The 20,702-nt window shown below is 48.9% G+C and overlaps 1 protein-coding gene across 1 annotated transcript in view; it reads right to left on the bottom strand.

Annotated features, from left to right (window-relative positions):
- Window positions 1-19,793, bottom strand: part of C1_1H1orf21 (chromosome 1_1 C1orf21 homolog) — a 415,212-nt gene extending 395,419 nt beyond the window's left edge. Inside the window, exon 1 of the mRNA XM_078641457.1 lies at window positions 19,470-19,793. The gene's annotated coding sequence lies outside the window, so the exon portion shown is untranslated. The remainder of the gene's footprint in view (window positions 1-19,469) is intronic.
- Between the last annotated feature and the right edge of the window lie 909 nt (window positions 19,794-20,702).

Here is a 20,702-nt window from a genome sequence, read left to right on the forward strand (position 1 = left end):
AGGGGAAATTATTAGCTATGATAAGCTAAAATACATAGGAATACTATATATATATATATATACACAATTATCAAACACCAACAAATCATGGAGGTTAATATCAACCACTTCTGTGATATAAACCACAAATAGAACAGTCTCTTGGCACTTAAACACAAACCAGACAAACCCTGTACCTCAACTTCAGATTGATAAAGGCCTGAGACCAGCCTACCAGCACTCAAATCTATGACCTGCATGTTAGGTACAGACCTTGCCAGGAGGCGTTCAGCCCATCAAGTTAGCACAGTTAACAAAAACTCCTGTGATAACCTACGTTTTAGATATAGTCCATAGCAACCATTACTCGACCAACCAAGCTATCTAGCTGATGAGATAACGTTAAAACAAGCATTTGCAATGCAATAGGTCTCGCATTAGGAAAGTTTGAGCTATTGGTATTGTAAATGACACATTTTTTATTTATGTGTTGGTTTTGAAAATAGCGAAAATAGCTTTGTCATTTACAATGCCAAAGTTTTAACTTTCGCAAATGTGACACCTATAGCATTTGTAATGCAATATGTGTTGTATTTACGTGACTTAGATGTATTGATATTACAAATAAAAAGGGTGCAGTGTGTGTGTGAGGGTGCAGTGTGTGTGTGTGAGGGTGCAGTGTGTGTGTGTGAGGGTGCAGTGTGTGTGTGTGAGGGTGCAGTGTGTGTGTGAGGGTGCAGAGTGTGTGAGGGTGCAGAGTGTGTGAGGGTGCAGAGTGTGTGAGAGTGCAGAGTGTGTGAGAGTGCAGAGTGTGTGAGAGTGCAGAGTGTGTGAGAGTGCAGAGTGTGTGAGGGTGCAGAGTGTGTGAGGGTGCAGAGTGTGAGGGTGCAGAGTGTGTGAGGGTGCAGAGTGTGTTAGGGTGCATAGTGTGTGAGGGTGCAGAGTGTGTGAGGGTGCAGAGTGTGTGAGGGTGAGTCTCCTGGGAACATAAACTATGGGAAAATGAATATTGGGAAACATTACATACGTGCAGGAGTTTGCATGGCAATATACAAAATAAAGAAACATAGAGGTAAATACCAGCTTTAAAAAATCCATTAAGTTGCTAGAGACGCACAGCAGCTGTGATTTCATGTAAATAAAATAAAACAAGTCACTGCGAACACGCTGTGTAGCCAATAAATTATATGTCTGCCCACAAGGCTGTAGTCAGACACCCTTTCATGCACAGGACTTAAGTCTCAAACAATCTCTTGCCAGTGTTGTCAAAGTCAGGACTAGCTCCCCCTGGATGATTTCTAAAGCAGGCCTTTTGAGTGTAAATATTGGCGCTGGGGGGGTTAAGTGTCGCTGGAGATCCTTCAAATCTCAGGCAGGAATCCCTGCAGGGCTGGCTCCGCTTTTCATCCTTCAAGCGAGGCTTACATTACACATAGCTCTGAGAGGCTATTAGTTAGTTGGTGCGCGCTGCCTAACTGGTCTAATCAATGGTCAACAGGGGAGAGGCAGATTCTGTATCTAAAGGAAGTGTTCATATAGTCTGTCTGCAGGGAAAAAAGTCGAGGTGCTGCAGCGACATGTTCAAGATCACACAGTGTGCCTCTCTGATAGCAGCCATAGCATTTCCAAAACTGTTTTATGTTTAAAAAAATCTTAATGGGCGTAGGATGATAACATATTTAGAAGTGGGTGCTTGAACAATATATCCAAACTTTTAGCACTGAAAACATCTATGTGTGTTTTTAGGTGTTTTAGTGGAAGAAATAATGGATGGTGCTATGAACAAAGTTTCTGGCAAAGGAGTTAGCTGATTCTTCTAAAGTAAAGGGATTACATTCAATTACTTGCTGACAGTACCAGGCGTGGTAGCATGTCTTCATCCTTTGAAAAAAGTACAGTGATCGAATGCTGCACATAGAGGGCATAGGGTAGACCTGTGTGCCAGCATTTGCGAAATGTACCGTAATTTTACTCTAGCTTTACTGGCTGCCTCTGTGAGAGTTCATCTCCTTAGGTCTTATGAGCCGCGCATGTTTGTCTGGCCATTAGGATGAAAGCTATGCCAGAATGTCTGGGCAAAACATCACACGTTCAGCTCTTGGTACTGCACGCAAAGCCTGGGCGTCGATGGACTGCACCTCTTTGTCAGGGGTGTTAAAAATGTGATAGGTATACTTGAGGCTGTGTGCATTAAACGTATCTTTTTTTGCATTTGGAGGCTAAATAACTACAATACAGTGTGACAGTTCGCAGAAGGAGGGGTAAATGTACCTGTACTGCCAGCCTTTGCCACCGCTACAGCCAGTACCCCCTGGCCCTCGAGGCCCGGGGTCGCTCTTGTTCGGCAGCCCCAGAACCTCCAGCTTGTTCTCGGTGTCGCAGACCCTGACCGGGGTGGTCTCCCCCTGCATGGCGACTCCGTGGACGCTGACCACACTGCAGCCCCCACCCCCGGGAGCTACAGCCTCCCGTGGTCTGCTCCTTGCGGTCTCCTCCTCGTCCTCTTCATTCCCAGGGCCTCTACAGTACAGCAGCTCAGAGAAGGGTCCCGGAGGTAGGATATTGCCTCCTTTCCTAAGTCCGCCCCGGCTTGGCGAACTCTACACCCGCCTCCCAGGGAGACACAGGGAAAGCAGGAGGCGGGACAAGTGATGACACCACAGCCACTACGCTTCCGGGGCCCTGCAGAACAAACGCTGGGATACCCTTCTGAAGTCAACATAGCGCCATTTTGGTTAAGGAGCAATACATGAACAATAGAACCAAACAATACTAGAACGTCAAGGTTCAACGGGAAGATCAGAAACCAAACTTGAAAAACACCTTCTGTAAGAGTAAACTATTGAAAATAGCAGAAAACGCAAACTGTAATGGAAGCTACGAATGAGACAATGTGAGCGTAGGCATTTCTTAATATTCTTATATTATTATATTAAATCAATCTCCTAGATTTGTTAAAAAATATATACGATTTAAAATTGATATAGTACAAACCTAATACATATGATGACAAACATTATTGTTATTCCTATGTTAAAAGTCCTAGGAACATCGTGCGGTCTCCATTTAAAGATGGCCGCTTTTTCGTATTCACGCAGGAACATTTACAGACAATCTTCCGAAAGAACAGTCAGGAGGCGACCGCCTGCAGTGTGCAAAGGGCCGCTCACTCCGAAAACGGTTTGCTATTCGTAGACTCGCAGACCGAAAACTGCCATCACCTAAACATTTGCTGACATCTTAAACAGGTATAATTTCTCATTCTTTAAACTGCTACTACTACAAAAACAAAGGTGATTGGCCCATGCTGCCGTTTTTGCTGGGGCCACGACGCACCCTGCAGTTAGAAATGATAGCGGACCAGAGAGGGAGCATGTCTAAAAGGAGTACTGCCTCCTGATTGGCTGAGGAGCCGACGCGGGAATCGAAACTAGTGGTGCGCGCGCACCAGAGGAGCGGGGGCAAGGGAGCGCGAAGACGCCGAGACGAGGTAAGGGATGTGTGTGTAAGCGCCGGGGGTTCTCTGTGTATGTGTGTGCGTGCGTGCGTGTGTGTATGCGGGGGGGTTCTGTATGTATGTGTGTGTGTATGCGTGGGGGGGCTGTATGTGTGTTGTGCATGTGTTGTGAAGAGCCTGTTGATGCGCGCGACCTGATCCCGGCAGGCTGCTGCTGCTGCTGCTGCGTGCGCGTGACAGTCTGTTGTCCTCTCCGGCTCCCTTTGAGTCCTTGAAAGCCGGAATGATAACAATAGTCTCGCTCTGCGACAGCAGGCCTTTGGCCTGCAATCGCAGGGCGAGACCTAAAAATGGAGTTGTAGTATCGGGGGAGGAGGGCATGTAACTTGAACAAGTTTACACACCTAAATTGCCAACCATCAATTAATCTGGATTTGTAGAGCATGGCTAATCCCCCGTGAGGGTATCCAGGCACTGAGAGCGACTGCAGAGTAGGGCTCAGTTGAACAACCAGATCTTGAGTTCCTTCTTGAATTACAGCAGAGAGGCTGAGATCTGGAGGTGAAGTGGGAGGTCGTTCCATGACTTCACGGCTAGGCAGGAGAAGGAGAGACCTCCACAGTTACTGCAGCGGATCTGGGGGGGAGCGAGGAGGCTGGAGGCAGAGCACAGGTGTCTGGATGGAAGGTGGAAATTAAGGCAGTGGGTGATGTATGCTGGTCCTAGGTGGTGAAAGGCTTTGAAGGTGTGGATCAACATCTTAACCCCTTCGGTGCTCATGACGAGCTGAGCTCATCATGACCACACCCGTTTTTATTATGGCCCAGCACAGCAGGGGAATAGCTCCAGCAGCCAAGGTGTTAAAATAAGATTTCGTCGTAATGAGGAGGCAGTGGAGTTTCTTGATATAGGGTGTTCTGTGGGTACGCTTAGGAGGTCAAGGATGAGTCTGGCCACTGAATTATGTTTGGTCGGTGGTCTCTTGAGGAGGTGTGAGGAGATTCCGACAGAGTGTGTTGCCATTGTTTAGTTGGCTGGTGACAAGGGCTTGGGTGAAAGTCAGTCTGGTGTCGATGGGAAGACACATATCTTATGGAGCAATGGAAGGGTGGAGAAGCAGGCAGATGAGACTGCATTGATCTGTCTTTTCATGGTGAGCTTACTGACCAGATAATTCAGTGTTTGTGCCTGTGCCCATTTTATTCTCAGTGCATCTGCTGGGACTAACAACTAGTGTTTACAATGAACCAATGTCAGTAGTAGTTTCACTGAACGGAAAGTTACCCTCTAGAGAGCAGCACCACCAACAAGCCATAGAACAGTAACATGGGGTCCTTACGACGAAGACCTACTATGCTAGAACAGGCGACCAGGGGGGGAAGGGGGGGGGGGGGGTGAAAGGACAAGCCACGTTGGGAAATGGAAGTAAAAAGGCAGTTTTACACATGGCTCCGTACTGGTCAGCTTGTTTCGAAGCACTGCCAAAGTTGGCTGATAAGGTTGCGGAGGATGTGTGTGTTAGGGGGAACTTGATTTGCAGAGGGACATACAAAAGAGCCATGGCAGAACCTGGAATTCGGGGTTCTAGGTTCCACAGTGAGCATCTTAACCACCAGCCGACAGTCTGAACTTCCTAGTGCAGCGATCGCACACAACCCGACTGCAGTCTGCGAAAGATCATCTGTAGCAAAAAATATAAATGTAATAACAACCGCGGGAATGTATATTATGGTTCCATGCAGCGGTATAGCAGTTTGTGACATGCTCCTTACCCATGAGACAAAGCCACAATTCAGCCATACCCTGGAAATGTATTTATTAGGTAATAAAACACACGCCTGTCACACATTTTTATACATGAGTAAATCAAATGCTACGCTTCCCCATGGTATAAATACAAGCTTTACTGGATTCCTATAATTCCCATTAGTTGTCACTAGTGTTCGATAATAGTCACCAGTGTACAATATTATCCACACTTTATATCAAAATTACAACTATGTTTCAGTAAAAAATAAAAACAAGGACCACCATAACAAAAAAAGTTTTAAAAAAAGAAATAAAAATGGCCATTTCAAATAGAAACTGAGTGAGACTTTAAATGTAGGAAAAAAACATTTTGCATGTTTAATTAATGCAATTACAGCAGTCATTAAACAATTAACTTTTGATCAGAAGCGTCAGTTTAATAACAAAAAATGTCCGTATTTATTTTATTTTTGAGTTTTATAGAGCGCGAACCAGACTTGTGAGGGTATTAGAGAGCTTTACAGGATTGACAGGTGGTAAAAACAGTCTTAGACGGGTGTATACAATTGGGATAAGAACAGGTAGATGCATTATACAAGGAAAGAAATAATAAGCAGTAACATATCCCTGATACAGTTGGGATAAAAACAGGTAGATATATTATACGAGAAAACAAGCGGTCTCAATTCCCGGGTGGGATGCCCAGAAGTGCCGGGTAGGTATCATCCTGAAGAACCATAGGTAATGCCGTAATAGAGGGAGAAACAAAATCGCTGAGGTGATTGAAATGCAAGCATTAGGAGAGGAATTTGCCCATAAGGCAAGTTTTTGCCTCCTTTTTAAAATGTGCCAAAGATGGAAGTCTTCTGATGGTGGGCATGAGTGAGTTCCATATTCTTGGGGAGGCCCCAGACAAGGCCAGATTGTACGTTTTTTTCCCGCAAGCATACTGGTTGGAGCAAAAGGTCTCTGGTGGACTGTGAGTTTCTAGCTCATCGGGATATCACGAGTTTCTGGGCGAGAAATGCTGGGGAATTGCAGTATAGAGCCTTGTGAGTGATGCAAGCCAGCTTAAATTGCATTCTGGCCTCGAGAGGAAGCCAGTTTAGAGTTATATGGTGGTTAGAGATCTGGTCGAATTTCTTTGAACAGGTTAGGAGTCTGGCGGCGGCGTTGAGGCAGGCTTTTAATGGGGCCAAAGAGTTCTAGTCTGGCGATGACTAGTGCCTGGGTTGCCATTTTTAGGTCGGGTGTCAGGGAAGGATTTCAGGTGTCTTAGTTAGCTCAAGTGAAATCAGGCAGTTATGGCCATGCATATTCAAGTTGCAGTCTAGGGTTATTCCCAGGGATTTAGCTGAGTCCAGAATGGTAGAAGGGCAGTTTAACGCTGTGATAGCCTTGATCCACTCCTGAATGTCTGAATTGGTTTTAGGTGGGGAGATAAGGAGAAATTCCGGGTTTTTTGGTGTTAAGTTTGAGCTGGTTAGAGGTGAGCCAATGCACCGTCAGCTTCAAGGCCTCATTCAGGGAGTGAATGTCCTCAAGAGAAGAGATTTTAATGTAGATCTGTGTGTTGTCGGCATACATGTGGTAGGTGATGTTGGTGGTGCGTAGCACCATTATGAGCGGTTCAAGGTAAAGATTGAAGAGGGTAGGGGACAGGGTTGATCGTTGGGGACTCCAACCGTGATCGGAGAGGGAGCGCTAAGTTATCGTTGATAAGGATTCTCTGAGAGCGATTCTGAAGGAAGGACCTAGACCTTCAAGAACGGCGTCATCAAATCCAATCTGGAGTTTGAGGCGTTCCAGGAAAGTTTTGTGGTTGACCGTGTCGAACGCCGAGGATAAGTCTAGGAGGACTAGGAGACAGGTTTTGCCTTGGTCAAGGGCTTGGAGGGCATCACCTGCGATGGGGAGGAGGGTGGTTTCAGTGCTGAGTCCAGGTCTGAACCCGGATTGGAAGTTATCAAGTAGGTGGAAGTTGGTAATGTGCTGGCTCAACTGCTATTGCACACATTTCTCCAGAACTTTTAATAGGAGTGGGGTGTTAGATATCTGTCTATAGTTGTCAGAGGAAGCAGGAACCAGCGTAGGTTTTTTTTAAGATGGGGACAACTTGTCTGGCTTTAAGAGAGTCAGGTATCGATCCCTGTAGGAGGGAGGCGTTGATTATTGCGGTCCAAGAAGAGATGATTACCTGAGTGGCGGCGGCTAGGCAGTGGGAAGGGAGAGGATCGTTGTAGTGATTGTTCGGGTTTAACGAACTGAATCTGTCTGGGCCTACAACTGTCAAAACTTTTTAAGCAAAAATGCATGGTTTCTCTTATGAACACTGTAACCCAACATTACATGACTCCTTCATAAGCACAAAGACACTTCCTGTTTGAATGTGCTGATTGAAGCCCCTCCCTTACATCTGCTGTTGCAATGCATGGAAATGCAACAGGCTGGTTCAGGGGTGGAGGTTTCAGTGCAGTTCAAAAATCCTATGCAGTGAAAAGAAATCATTATAGGCTCCTGAAGTTTCAATGAAAATAGCAATCCGTAGCCTTCGTTGAAACATCCTGCAAGGTTTAACAAGCATATGCTGGAAAATATTTACTTCAATGTTTTCAAATTAGGCTACGGAGGTCCCAAAATTATCTTTATATAACACTCTCTGAAAAGTCAGCAAATGGGGCACTTCTCTTAATAACTTCATACAGGGGCCTGAGGGAGCAAAGCCCTGGCAAACTAAGGCTGGGTTCTAAATCAGAACGTGCATTCTGGTTAACAAAGAAATATATAAAATTTAAAATCAATAAATACATTAAAAAAAAAAACAGCAAGTGCTTTTATATAAAGCATATGTTGGGATGGTAGCCGCAGCCATCTTCAATGGCTGAAAAGGGGGCAGCCTTAACCCTCAGAGCAAAGTGACGGGACCAACAGCGCTTGCGTAGAAGCGCAATCAAACAAACAGACGTGAGCTATAATCCGCCATTAAACGTAATGCTGGCAAATTCACGGATTAAGCACTTGACACAAGGGCCTGTCATCCGCGGTTCTAAAGCTGCCGCCTCAGCATGCACGGAGACGGACAGCGTCAACATTATAGTGTCAACATGATAGCGCGAGATAACATGCATATTGGCAGAAGGGAGATAACGCCAGGCCCATCCAATATGGCCATTTCTAATAATTTTTTTTAAACACCACCCAGAACATTCTGAGTCCTCAGCTCGGCCTTTATCCCACACTAAAATAGTTTTAGGAGAAAGAGGCAGAGACTGGGCTAGAACTCCCCAGTGTGTGTGGTTTATCTCAGATGGGGCACAAGAGTTCAGTGGACCATGCCAACAGAGGCATCACTGGGGGAGGGAAGAGGGGCTTTTTTGGATAGGTGGTATTCTCCATCAGAAGAGGGGCATAGTTTGTAAAAATATAGGTGCCAGGGCCTAAGATAATTTGCAGGAGTCCACTGCACCTGGCTCCACCCACAGCTTCTGCCACAGTTGCAGATTGCCAGCATTAGCTTTCTGACCACCACGCTCTTAAAAGTGTGACATTTTGGACTAGTCCTCGTCAGCTTCTAAGTAGGGATAGCCTGGATGTACTAGTTCCATCATATTATTAAAAGCAAGTTGATTTGTTTAATGTCCCTTGCTGAACCAAAAATGGTAAACAGTGCCATCATGTGGTAGGCTCTGTTTAATAAGTGCCAGTGTTTACAAATGGGTGCTGGAGCCGAACACCAGCACAAATTAAGCACTGATCAGGAGGTTTGGTTTCAGCTTCTTTCTGGGCTTGGAGACATGGAGCAGGTCTGAAGTGGTAGGCAGTATTTATTTGTAACCTTGGAGCATACACCAAGATGCCTTGCATGCTGGCGCTTTAGCAGGCAGAACACACAAGATTGTAAGGGCAGGAGGCACCGGCAGACACAGCCCTTTATGAGCCAACTTCATTAGACAATGCAATAAGTTAGTCCGTACATGGTCCCCATCTGGTCTTCGTATTCACATCAAGAATACACCTGATCTAGGCCCAAATCACCACAGTAACATGACATTTCTGCAGTTCTAAAGTGTGAAAGGAATCGCTGAGCGACAATGGTATGCGGTGTCTTGATGCTCATACGGACGAAATAGCAGGGACAGCTCCTCCGTTAAGGTGGAGGAGTGTTGCACTACTAAAAAATTGCCCCCAGATAAGGAAAAGTAAAATGGTAATAAAGTTCACTCAATACTATTTGATTTTTCAAAACCCCGAGCCGAGTGTCAGGACGGGTTGGGGGGGGGGGGGGGGGGGGGGGAGTCTGTTGCCAGTCAGGAAGCAGCAGAAAGCAGTGACAGGCATGTCTTTTTGGCTAGCCGTCTTGCCAGGGCCAGTCAGACATGCGCATTTCAAATCTTTCTAACCCAGCTGCCCTGACTTCTGGGTTAGAGACAGCATAGAGCTCCAGTGTGCTCGGGATCGGCGAGAGAGGCCGCTCCCTCCAATCCCGGCACTGCTCTGATGCAGCATGAGAGCAGCGCCAAGATTGGTTACTGCAGTTTCCTGGATCCTGCCTGGAGAGAAGACCCGAACAAAGAGGAAGGAAGGTACGTGGAACGATTATTTTAAACATATTTTTAGGTCTCGGCAACGAGAACTATTGTCGCCTAGTAAGCTAGCAAGGGACTACAGAGAGGTGGACGAGCCGACCAGGGTCTGTGGACGCGCACACACAAAGGCAGGCAGGCAGGCACACACCAGACACACACAGACACAGACAGACACACGCACGTACACACACGCGCACACACACACACACCCTCCCTCTCTGCCCACTCCCTCTCTGCCGCCCCCCCTCTACCCCCACTCACCGGGCTCTTTCCCTCCACAGCGGGTCAGTCAGGGCAGCAGGCAGACTCGGAATCTTCTCGGCGATCTTCAGCTGATGTGCACGCTCACGCTGCGTCTCCTGCGCGCCCACCACGCTGTTTCCGCCCGTTGATGCTCAGCTTGTGATTACTACTCCTTCTAACCCGTATTCTAAATTACTATTTCTTGGTTCTCTAACTCCACTCTGTTGATTCATAACAAACTGATATTCAGCACATTTCACAGTCTCGCTTTTGCTTCTCATAAATACAATAAGATTATTTTAAGCAATGTCTTCCCTTCTTTTGGTTCTGTGCCTATTATGCTTCGGACTATAGAGTTTTAGAAAGTGTGGTGGAAGATTCCATGATATCGGCAGCGCGCAGAGTGAGTGTGCAGAGTGCAGAGTAGTGAGTGCAGAGTAGTGAGTGCAGAGTAGTGAGTGCAGAGTAGTGAGTGCAGAGTAGTGAGCGTGCAGAGTAGTGAGCGTGCAGAGTAGTGAGCGTGCAGAGTGAGTGTGCAGAGTAGTGAGTGTGCAGAGTAGTGAGTGTGCAGAGTAGTGAGTGCGCAGAGTAGTGAGTGCGCAGAGTAGTGAGTGCGCAGAGTAGTGAGTGCGCAGAGTAGTGAGTGCGCAGAGTAGTGAGTGCGCAGAGTAGTGAGTGCGCAGAGTAGTGAGTGCGCAGAGGAGTGAGTGCGCAGAGGAGTGAGTGCAGACGAGTGAGTGCAGACGAGTGAGTGCAGACGAGTGAGTGCAGACGAGTGAGTGCGCAGAGTAGTGAGTGCGCAGAGTAGTGAGTGCGCAGAGTAGTGAGTGCGCAGAGTAGTGAGTGCGCAGAGTAGTGAGTGCGCAGAGTAGTGAGTGCGCAGAGTAGTGAGTGCAGAGTAGTGAGTGCAGAGTAGTGAGTGCAGAGTGCAGAGTAGTGAGTAGTGAGTGCAGAGTGCAGAGTAGTGAGTAGTGAGTGCAGAGTAGTGAGTGCAGAGTAGTGAGTGCAGAGTAGTGAGTGCAGAGTAGTGAGTGCAGAGTAGTGAGTAGTGAGTGCAGAGTAGTGAGTAGTGAGTGCTGAGTAGTGAGTGCAGAGTGCAGAGTAGTGAGTGCAGAGTAGTGAGTGCAGAGTAGTGAGTGCAGAGTAGTGAGTGCAGAGTAGTGAGTGCAGAGTAGTGAGTGCAGAGTAGTGAGTGCAGAGTAGTGAGTGCAGAGTAGTGAGTGCAGAGTAGTGAGTGCAGAGTAGTGAGTGCAGAGTAGTGAGTAGTGAGTAGTGAGTGCAGAGTAGTGAGTAGTGAGTGCAGAGTAGTGAGTAGTGAGTGCAGAGTAGTGAGTAGTGAGTGCAGAGTAGTGAGTAGTGAGTGCAGAGTAGTGAGTGCAGAGTAGTGAGTGCAGAGTAGTGAGTGCAGAGTAGTGAGTGCAGAGTAGTGAGTAGTGAGTGCAGAGTAGTGAGTGCAGAGTAGTGAGTGCAGAGTGCAGAGTAGTGAGTGCAGAGTAGTGAGTGCAGAGTAGTGAGTGCAGAGTAGTGAGTGCAGAGTAGTGAGTGCAGAGTAGTGAGTGCAGAGTAGTGAGTGCAGAGTGCAGAGTAGTGAGTGCAGAGTAGTGAGTGCAGAGTAGTGAGTGCAGAGTGCAGAGTAGTGAGTGCAGAGTAGTGAGTGCACAGTAGTGAGTGCACAGTAGTGAGTGCAGAGTAGTGAGTGCAGAGTAGTGAGTGCAGAGTAGTGAGTGCAGAGTAGTGAGTGCAGAGTAGTGAGTAGTGAGTAGTGAGTGCAGAGTAGTGAGTAGTGAGTGCAGAGTAGTGAGTAGTGAGTGCAGAGTAGTGAGTGCAGAGTAGTGAGTGCAGAGTAGTGAGTGCAGAGTAGTGAGTGCAGAGTAGTGAGTGCAGAGTAGTGAGTGCAGAGTAGTGAGTGCAGAGTAGTGAGTAGTGAGTGGTGAGTAGTGAGTGCAGAGTAGTGAGTGCAGAGCGCAGAGTAGTGAGTGCAGAGTAGTGAGTAGTGAGTGCAGAGTAGTGAGTGCAGAGTAGTGAGTAGTGAGTGCAGAGTAGTGAGTAGTGAGTGCAGAGTAGTGAGTAGTGAGTGCAGAGTAGTGAGTGCAGAGTAGTGAGTGCAGAGTAGTGAGTGCAGAGTAGTGAGTGCAGAGCAGTGCAGGTGAGTGCAGTGGAGTGCAGTGCAGTGGAGTGCAGGTGAGTGGAGTGCAGTGGAGTGGAGTGCAGTGGAGTGGAGTGCAGGTGAGTGCAGTGCAGGTGAGTGCAGTGCAGTGCAGGTGAGTGTAGTGGAGTGCAGTGCAGTGCAGGTGAGTGCAGTGCAGGTGAGTGCAGTGGAGTGCAGGTGAGTGCAGTGCAGGTGAGTGCAGTGCAGTGCAGGTGCGTGCAGTGCAGGTGAGTGCAGTGCAGTGCAGGTGAGTGTAGTGGAGTGCAGTGCAGTGCAGGTGAGTGCAGTGCAGGTGAGTGTAGTGGAGTGCAGTGCAGTGCAGGTGAGTGCAGTGCAGGTGAGTGCAGTGCAGGTGAGTGCAGTGCAGGTGAGTGCAGTGCAGGTGAGTGCAGTGCAGGTGAGTGCAGTGCAGGTGAGTGCAGTGCAGTGCAGTGCACGTGAGTGCAGTGCAGGTGAGTGCCGTGCAGGTGAGTGCCGTGCAGGTGAGTGCAGTGCGTGCAGTGCAGGTGAGTGCAGTGCAGTGCAGGTGAGTGCAGGTGAGTGCAGTGCAGGTGAGTACAGTGCAGGTGAGTGCAGTGCAGTGCAGGTGAGTGGAGTGCAGGTGAGTGGAGTGCAGGTGAGTGGAGTGCAGGTGAGTGGAGTGCAGGTGAGTGGAGTGCAGTGCAGGTGAGTGCAGTGCAGTGCAGGTGAGTGCAGTGCAGTGCAGGTGAGTGCAGTGCAGGTGAGTGCAGTGCAGTCCAGGTGAGTGCAGTGCAGTCCAGGTGAGTGCAGTCCAGGTGAGTGCAGTGCGTGCAGTGCAGGTCAGTGCAGTGCAGGTCAGTGCAGTGCAGGTCAGTGCAGTGCAGGTCAGTGCAGTGCAGGTCAGTGCAGGTCAGTGCAGTGCAGGTCAGTGCAGTGCAGGTCAGTGCAGTGCAGGTGAGTGCAGTGCAGGTGAGTGCAGTGCAGGTGAGTGCAGTGCAGTGCAGTGCAGGTGAGTGCAGTGCAGGTGAGTGCAGTGCAGGTGAGTGCAGTGCAGGTGAGTGCAGTGCAGTGCAGTGCAGGTGAGTGCAATGCAGGTGAGTGCAGTGCAGGTGAGTGCAGTGCAGGTGAGTGCAGTGCAGGTGAGTGCAGTGCAGGTGAGTGCAGTGCAGTGCAGGTGAGTGCAATGCAGGTGATTGCAATGCAGGTGATTGCAGTGCAGGTGAGTGCAGTGCAGGTGAGTGCAGTGCAGGTGAGTGCAGTGCAGTGCAGGTGAGTGCAGAGCAGTGCATGTGAGTGCAGTGCAGGTGAGTGCAGGTGAGTGCAGTGCAGGTGAGTGCAGGTGAGTGCAGTGCAGGTGAGTGCAGGTGAGTGCAGTGCAGTGCAGGTGAGTGCAGTGCAGGTGAGTGCAGGTAGGTGAGTGCAGGTGAGTGCAGTGCAGGTGAGTGCAGTGCAGGTGAGTGCAGGTGAGTGCAGTGCAGGTGAGTGCAGGTGAGTGCAGTGCAGGTGAGTGCAGTGCAGGTGAGTGCAGGTGAGTGCAGTACAGGTGAGTGCAGTGCAGTGCAGGTGAGTGCAGGGCAGGTGAGTGCAGTGCAGTGCAGGTGAGTGCAGTGCAGTGCAGGTGAGTGCAGTGCAGGTGAGTGCAGTGCAGGTGAGTGCAGTGCAGTGCAGGTGATTGCAGTGCAGGTGAGTGCAGTGCAGGTGAGTGCAGTGCAGTGCAGGTGAGTGCAGTGCAGGTGAGTGCAGTGCAGGTGAGTGCAGTGCAGGTGAGTGCAGTGCAGTGCAGGTGAGTGCAGTGCAGGTGAGTGCAGTGCAGTGCAGTGCAGGTGAGTGCAATGCAGGTGATTGCAGTGCAGGAGAGTGCAGTGCAGGAGAGTGCAGTGCAGTGCAGGTGAGTGCAGAGCAGTGCATGTGAGTGCAGTGCAGGTGAGTGCAGGTGAGTGCAGTGCAGGTGAGTGCAGTGCAGGTGAGTGCAGGTAGGTGAGTGCAGTGCAGGTGAGTGCAGTGCAGGTGAGTGCAGGTCAGTGCAGGTGAGTGCAGGTGAGTGCAGTGCAGGTGAGTGCAGGTGAGTGCAGTGCAGGTGAGTGCAGTGCAGGTGAGTGCAGTGCAGGTGAGTGCAGGTGAGTGCAGTGCAGGTGAGTGCAGTGCAGGTGAGTGCAGGGCAGGTGAGTGCAGTGCAGGTGAGTGCAGTGCAGGTGAGTGCAGAGTGGTGTGTATTGACAATGTAAATGACAATGCCATTTATTTATGATTTAAAGAAAAAAAAAGAAATGTCATGAGCAATGTCAATAGCTCTACCTTTAATGATGCCGAGACCATTGCATTGTAAATGCTTGTTTCTTTTTGTCTCCCCCCACCATCACCCTCTTTAGTTGCCACTGCTAAATAAATCAGAAGAGAGACTCATGGAGTCTGCGGCAGCCTTCTTAGAAGTTTGATTGCATGTGGTCTTTGGACAGTCAACTTGAATTGTTGACAGTTGTCACCAGAACTACTACAGCGGGAGCAGCGCCTTTATGTTTCACAATGGCTCTAGACAGGATGTCCTTCTGGGTGCACAGGATCTTGGGGGCCTCAGTCTTAGGAATGGGATAAGGTTCCAGAAATATGCGAAGCAAGTTTTGTCCTTAGGAAGCTGAGAGAGGTGGATGAAAGGATTGGGAAGGTCAATGGTGGAGCAGCCAGGAGGAATGTCTGTCCACAGTGGTGCACGTGTCCCTGGAGAAAGCCATCAGCTTGTCGTGGAGGGAATATGAAGAAACTCGGAGGGTACTGGGTAAAAGTGGCACCACTAACCTGTACAGTGTGCGGTCTAGTGCTTTCCCGAGCAGGCTCGCACTGCTGCTCCCACGCACATTCCCCATTTCTGTGAAATGGCAATGCTGTATTTACAACACCTTCTGTCTGAGAAGCTAGTTCCCAAATAAAAAATGCTCTGCTTAAGTGCTACCTGAATGTAGGGTAGAATCAGCTGTCAGTGAGAGACTAAGGTCACTGCCGCAATAACAGCGCTCAGTGAGGTCAGAGGCAATTGCAGCTCATTGTGCGGTGCCAATGAAGCAAGAAATACATGTGACTAGGTTAGGCGTGAATTAATCTCACCCACTGGTACTTACACTGGACTTCATTTCAATCCAACGTTGTTTTTTTCCTCAGGCAGGTGGCCTATGGGCGATGGATATGCCCAGACTTGCATCCCATTGGTCAGTGCCATAGGACGCAGCTGCACCTCTCTTACTGATGAAGCCAACAAGGCTGCAACTGGTCTAAAGGGGCGTGGCCAGAAGTTCGGGCTGAATTGTTCCTATTAGAGCAAGACCGGGCTTCATTTGCAGATGCTAGTCCCCTCCTTCAGTGTCTCTGCAGCAAAGGCATCTCTGTTTTAGGACACTGCAGTAGATTCAGCATTACGTTTGATGCCACTTCAGAGAGGGCCAGCTGCCAGTGCAATGTCACTACAGATATGGCTGGCTCCAAACTGAGGTGGCATGGTGAGAAAAAGAACGATGGGTTGGAGTGCTTAACCTGAGCTACTGCAAGTGGTTAGAGTACACTTATTGCAAGCAGCCTCTCATCACCTGTTGTGTGCTTCACTGCAGCAAAGGTACCATTTAGAGTGATGCCCTGCAATGGGCAAAGCAGACGTGCAGTTATTACTGCTGAGGGCAACTGCCTCCATGTGATCTCACAGCAGCGGGGTCCGTCCCTAATTTTCCTTGGACCAGACATTAGCATATTTGCCAACCGTACTGATTTAGGCACAAGACTCCTGCTTCTTGGTGATTCACCCTCCTATTGATTTTGCATCGCATTCCTACAGCTTTTTCAAGCCCTCCTGTCCGCCTGCAATCAGATCTGATCATGGTGTCCTGCGAGCAGGCGCAAAAGCGGAGACCAGTTCTCCGCAGCAAACACAGAAAGCCTTGCAGCGAGAAGTTGAGCTGCAAAATGACATACAGTGTGATACACTGAGTGAAAAAACAGGGCTTGCTAAACATCAGTCAGCAGGAAGGTATTGGGGTGGAGGGGGGAGTGAGAGACCCCATGAGTGCAGGGAGCAGGGCTGATGGACCTTTAGAGAGATATGGGAGAAAGAGATGGAAGAGGAAAGTTTCAAGAGGAGGAGGAGGATAGGAAAGGGCAGTGAAGGACCAAGGCAAAGAGAAAAAATAAACTAGCACTGGCAAATACAATAGACCATCAGTTGGGTGGCAGTTTTTTGGCTGCGTCTGTGTTTGCTTTGTACTTGTTTCTATAAATCTTTATTTTTGAAGAGCTGGTATAAAAAATAAACATTAGCTAAAAGCAAAAATATTTGTCCCACAAAACACACTTTAGCGTAACAGTCAGTGGAACTAGAGGGAACCGCTTTGTGTGGATGTGCCATTCATGAAACAGCAAAATGCCATCATTCGTACTGAAGATAGCCCCTGGCTAAAGTGGGCTGACCAGTTTCCCAGTGCTGTATGCTGTAGTGAGCGGAAGGACAATGTGAATGACACAAAAGACCAACGGATGAAGAAGTGGCTGAAAGCCCCTAAAATAAAGTGACATACAGCAACAGAGTGTCCAGAAGGAGAGAAGTACACGAGGAAGACAGCTGGAAAACACATCTCGTGGAGAGCTTAACCAAAAAGAAAAAAGTAGGACTTGAAAAGCAAGCAGTGGAAACATAGGAGGCAGTCAATCAAAAGAGACTAAAGAAGCTATGCTCCCTGGGAAGGACAAAGACAAGACTGGCAGGCTAGGACACGAATATTAAACAGGCAAATTAGAGTGAAAGGAATGGTAAGCAATGGGTGGATTCTAAACCCCAGTATGTTCATGGAAGCTGTGCGGTCTGGTAGGCTGGCCCTAAAAAGATACAAATACGACAAATTTGCTGATATGCCCAATCCCATAAAACTACAAACTAGATGTATTTTAGGATCACCTTGAACTGTGTGCCAATTTTCACAACATGCCAGCGGCTGTTGTGATCAACTTGTAAAGAAAGCTTTTATGGTGACTGCTTGCTAGACACCAACAGCACTCGTCACTACAAGTTATCTCAGACATCCATCTTCGAGCTGGGCAACGAGCAAGTATACCACCCTAAAAGATGAACAAGCAATTCACTATAGGCAGCCTCGCCCATCGAACATCAACAAAACCCTTTCACAACATAGTGGGGTTGAACCACAACCACTGACACTACAAATAACATCTTCACAAGCCGAAGCAAACTCCAGTATAGGATGAAAATCTCAGAATCGCTTGGAAAGTCACCCTGGACTGCTAGACCAGTGACAGCTGTGCAATAAATAAATAGAAACAACATATTATATGCTAAAGAATAGAACGATCTTCTATCTCAGTTCTTAAAACCCCAAGACTACCTTCTACCCTGGCAGGCAGCAGGTTTACACAACTTTCAGCCTCCGAAGAGAACAGGCTACACAGTTGTCAGATTGTCAAATGCAAAAAAAACATAGAATTCTGGCAAAAGACAGGACCTTGGATTTTGCTCAGATGAATCACTAGAGCAGTACGACATAGGAGGCCAAAGATGACAAGGATGCACAGATGTGAAGAAATGCAAATAAAGAAAAGAAAACAGAACTATCCATCTTCTCTGTACCAGATTGAAGATTGTGAGCAAGGCAGCCATGCAAGAAATCAAAACAAGTTTACCTTGTTACAATAAGCCCCATTCACAAATAATTACCTTGGAAAATGTGCCTTTTGCGCCTACAGGGCTACAAGTAAATTAGGAGCAAAATCTCGACTTTCGTGGAATTCACTAAAAATGCCAGTCATAACATTTTCCTATTAATCTATGGTCAATGGCAAAAGACCCCACCCCTGCCCCCATGTGTGGAACAACGCGCAATCCTCGGGTTTCCTACCCGGCACGCTCTGCCTCAGAGGAATGATGGTCTTTCCTGTCACCGCATGAATATGAAAACGTAAACAAGTCTCAGGCTCTTGTGCTTGTGGTGCTGCGTGGCGCTTATTACAGACAAGTGCTGAGTCAACCGGTCACAAAGTGCACTGCTGATAGGTTGTGGTACGTATAAGCCAGGGGACGTCTACAATAATCAATAAATACATTATTGGACGTCGCATCGGACGTCATCCAAACCCCGCCAATGGGAGGAATGAGACTGGCAGCCCCTGGAAGAGCACAGGGTGCAACAAAAACAAAGGACAACGAGAGGTCGGTCACGATGAGAAAAGCACCGAGTGCCTCAAACAACCAGCAGAAAGTGAACACTGAACAGCGGAAGTAACCTCGGCCCGGGGGCGCAACAACAGGGAACCTCAGTTTCTGCGGGCAGGGGTGGTGGGGGCGTCAGCAGCAAATGGTGGGGGGAGTAGCAGAAGAAACCATAGTCAGCAAGGGGAAGGGGGGCAGCAGAGAAACCTCACTGGGACTCACAGACAACCTCAGCCACTGGTAATCAGCACAAATGAAGCCTCGGCCACCAAGAGGCAGACAGTAGACAGCCACCAGGAGACGTGGAAGGCTCAACCAGCAGGGGCATGGAGGTGGCACCAGAGGGAACCTTGCCACCAGGCACTATCAGACAGAAAACAAAAGAAACATGCCAAAAAACAGGGGAGTATTTCAGGCGAAGAGTCAAGCAGGCCCCCCTCATTCTAGAGGAAAGGCGTCTCGAAGAGACAGGCAATCAGAAAATGAAATGCTCCCCAGGGAGTCACTAGGAAAGATACTGCGCAGGGAAACGCAGATACTGCCCAGACAGCCAAATACTGCTCAGGGGATACACAAACTGCCCAAGGACAGCAGGGACAAGGCAGCCAAATCCTGCCCCACGGATAGACAAAGGCAGATACTGCCCAGAGCCAAGCTGTGCAAGGAGACACAAAGCAGTGCACTGTTCAGGCAGCCAAATACTGCCCTGGGAGCCACAAAGACAGATACTGCCCCGGGGCTGAGAGTCAGGGAGAGAAAGAGACGAACAGTCCGAGGGAGGGAATGCGCACAAGCTCCATCGCCAAGCCGCCACTTATTGAGACAGGTCTTAATCCAGGTCCCAGGACTGAACGAGAGAGACAGAAGCCCGAGCTGCGGGGGCAACACACACACACACGAGTTAAAACAGCTAACCTTGGCGGTGGGACTAGCGCAGCTGGCTGGGTCTGTAGCGCCCAAGGATGCACACCAGGGATGGAAGGACAGGGTCCCCATTCGTGAGGGGCCACATTCCTTTGCCAGGCGGCACACCTAGGTGGGGCGGCGGCTGCACACTCCTGGGCAGAGGGGCGCGGCCTAGGGGCAGCGCACCTGGGCAGGGAGGGGGAATCACTGCAGCGAAGGCAAAGTCCTGTCTGCGGCACTCACCTGCTGGAAGCCCGGGGGGGAGGCATGAAGACCCGGGGGCTCCGCTCCGGGAGCGAAAGGACGAGCGCTGCCCAGGGAGGAGGGAGGGAGCCCGGGCTGCACCGAGGATAAAGAGCCGTACACGCCGCTCGCAGCCTCCGCTGAGGAAGGAGGGCGAGGGGAGGAGGGGGCGGGGCGTGGACGGGAGGGGGTGGAGCTACAGCGTCAGGGAGGGGCTATCGGAGAAGGGGAACTGAGGGGGTCGTGGGGGCGGGGCTAGGCAGAGGAAGCGATGGGACAGGAGGCTGATGACAGCCTGCACTGTGTCTTTGAGCGTAAGCGACCAATCACAGTCTTGGCTGGAAAATAGAGGCGGGCACAGAGAGGGCTAGATGGGGAGAGGGACGAAAAGACTGAGAGGGGAGAACCTAATGGGGGTAAAGATCAGGTGAGGTGGGAAGAAAAAGCAGGGGCAGAGCAGGAGATTTAAGGGGGTGTTGGGAAGAACAAATGGGCGAGGAGGAGATAGAAGGGAGAACAGAAGTAAGATCACAGAAGCAGGAGACACAAGGGTTTAGCTATCAATAGTGCAGCAGGTATAGTGGCACCGGGGCCCAGGGTTATGAAGGGTACACTGCACTTCAACAATAGCTTTTTTATTTACTTCCAAACAAGCAAGGGGTAGGGGCATTTGTCTTGGTTGCGTACGAGCAGCGGTACCCATGCTGCGTCACTGAGGTGACAGACAGAAGACAGAGGGGGAAAGAAGGAAGAGAGTGGAGAGACGGGGTCTCTGGTACCAGGTACAAGAAAAAGAAGATGCATTAAAAAAGCAGTACAGGGAAGATAGTATGGGACAAGGGAGGAGTGGGAAAGGGCAGGGGAAATGAGAAGAACATGCAAAAGTACGAGGAAACAATGGACTTCAATTTATTTATTTTATTTTATTTTTTATTTATGCGTTTTTATATAGCGCGGACTTTACCCGAAGCCGTCAGAGCGCTTCACAATAGGAACAGAAAATTACAAATTAACAAAATTACAATAGCAGACGGTAAGTTACATGAGGTAAAAGTGACAATTGTGAGCAAACAAAATACATGAGGTAGCAAACGGTGCAATACAGGAGGAAAGAGTGACAAGTGTGCAGGTTACAAGAGAAAACAAAGTACAATTAGAGGTATAATACTGCAATATATGCTAGACACAGAGGCACAAGAACAAACGTTACGTAGGCAATGGTGGCACTTGTGC

This window comes from Lissotriton helveticus, chromosome 1_1 (assembly GCF_964261635.1).
Source record: "Lissotriton helveticus chromosome 1_1, aLisHel1.1, whole genome shotgun sequence".
NCBI classification, from domain to species: Eukaryota; Metazoa; Chordata; class Amphibia; order Caudata; family Salamandridae; genus Lissotriton; species Lissotriton helveticus.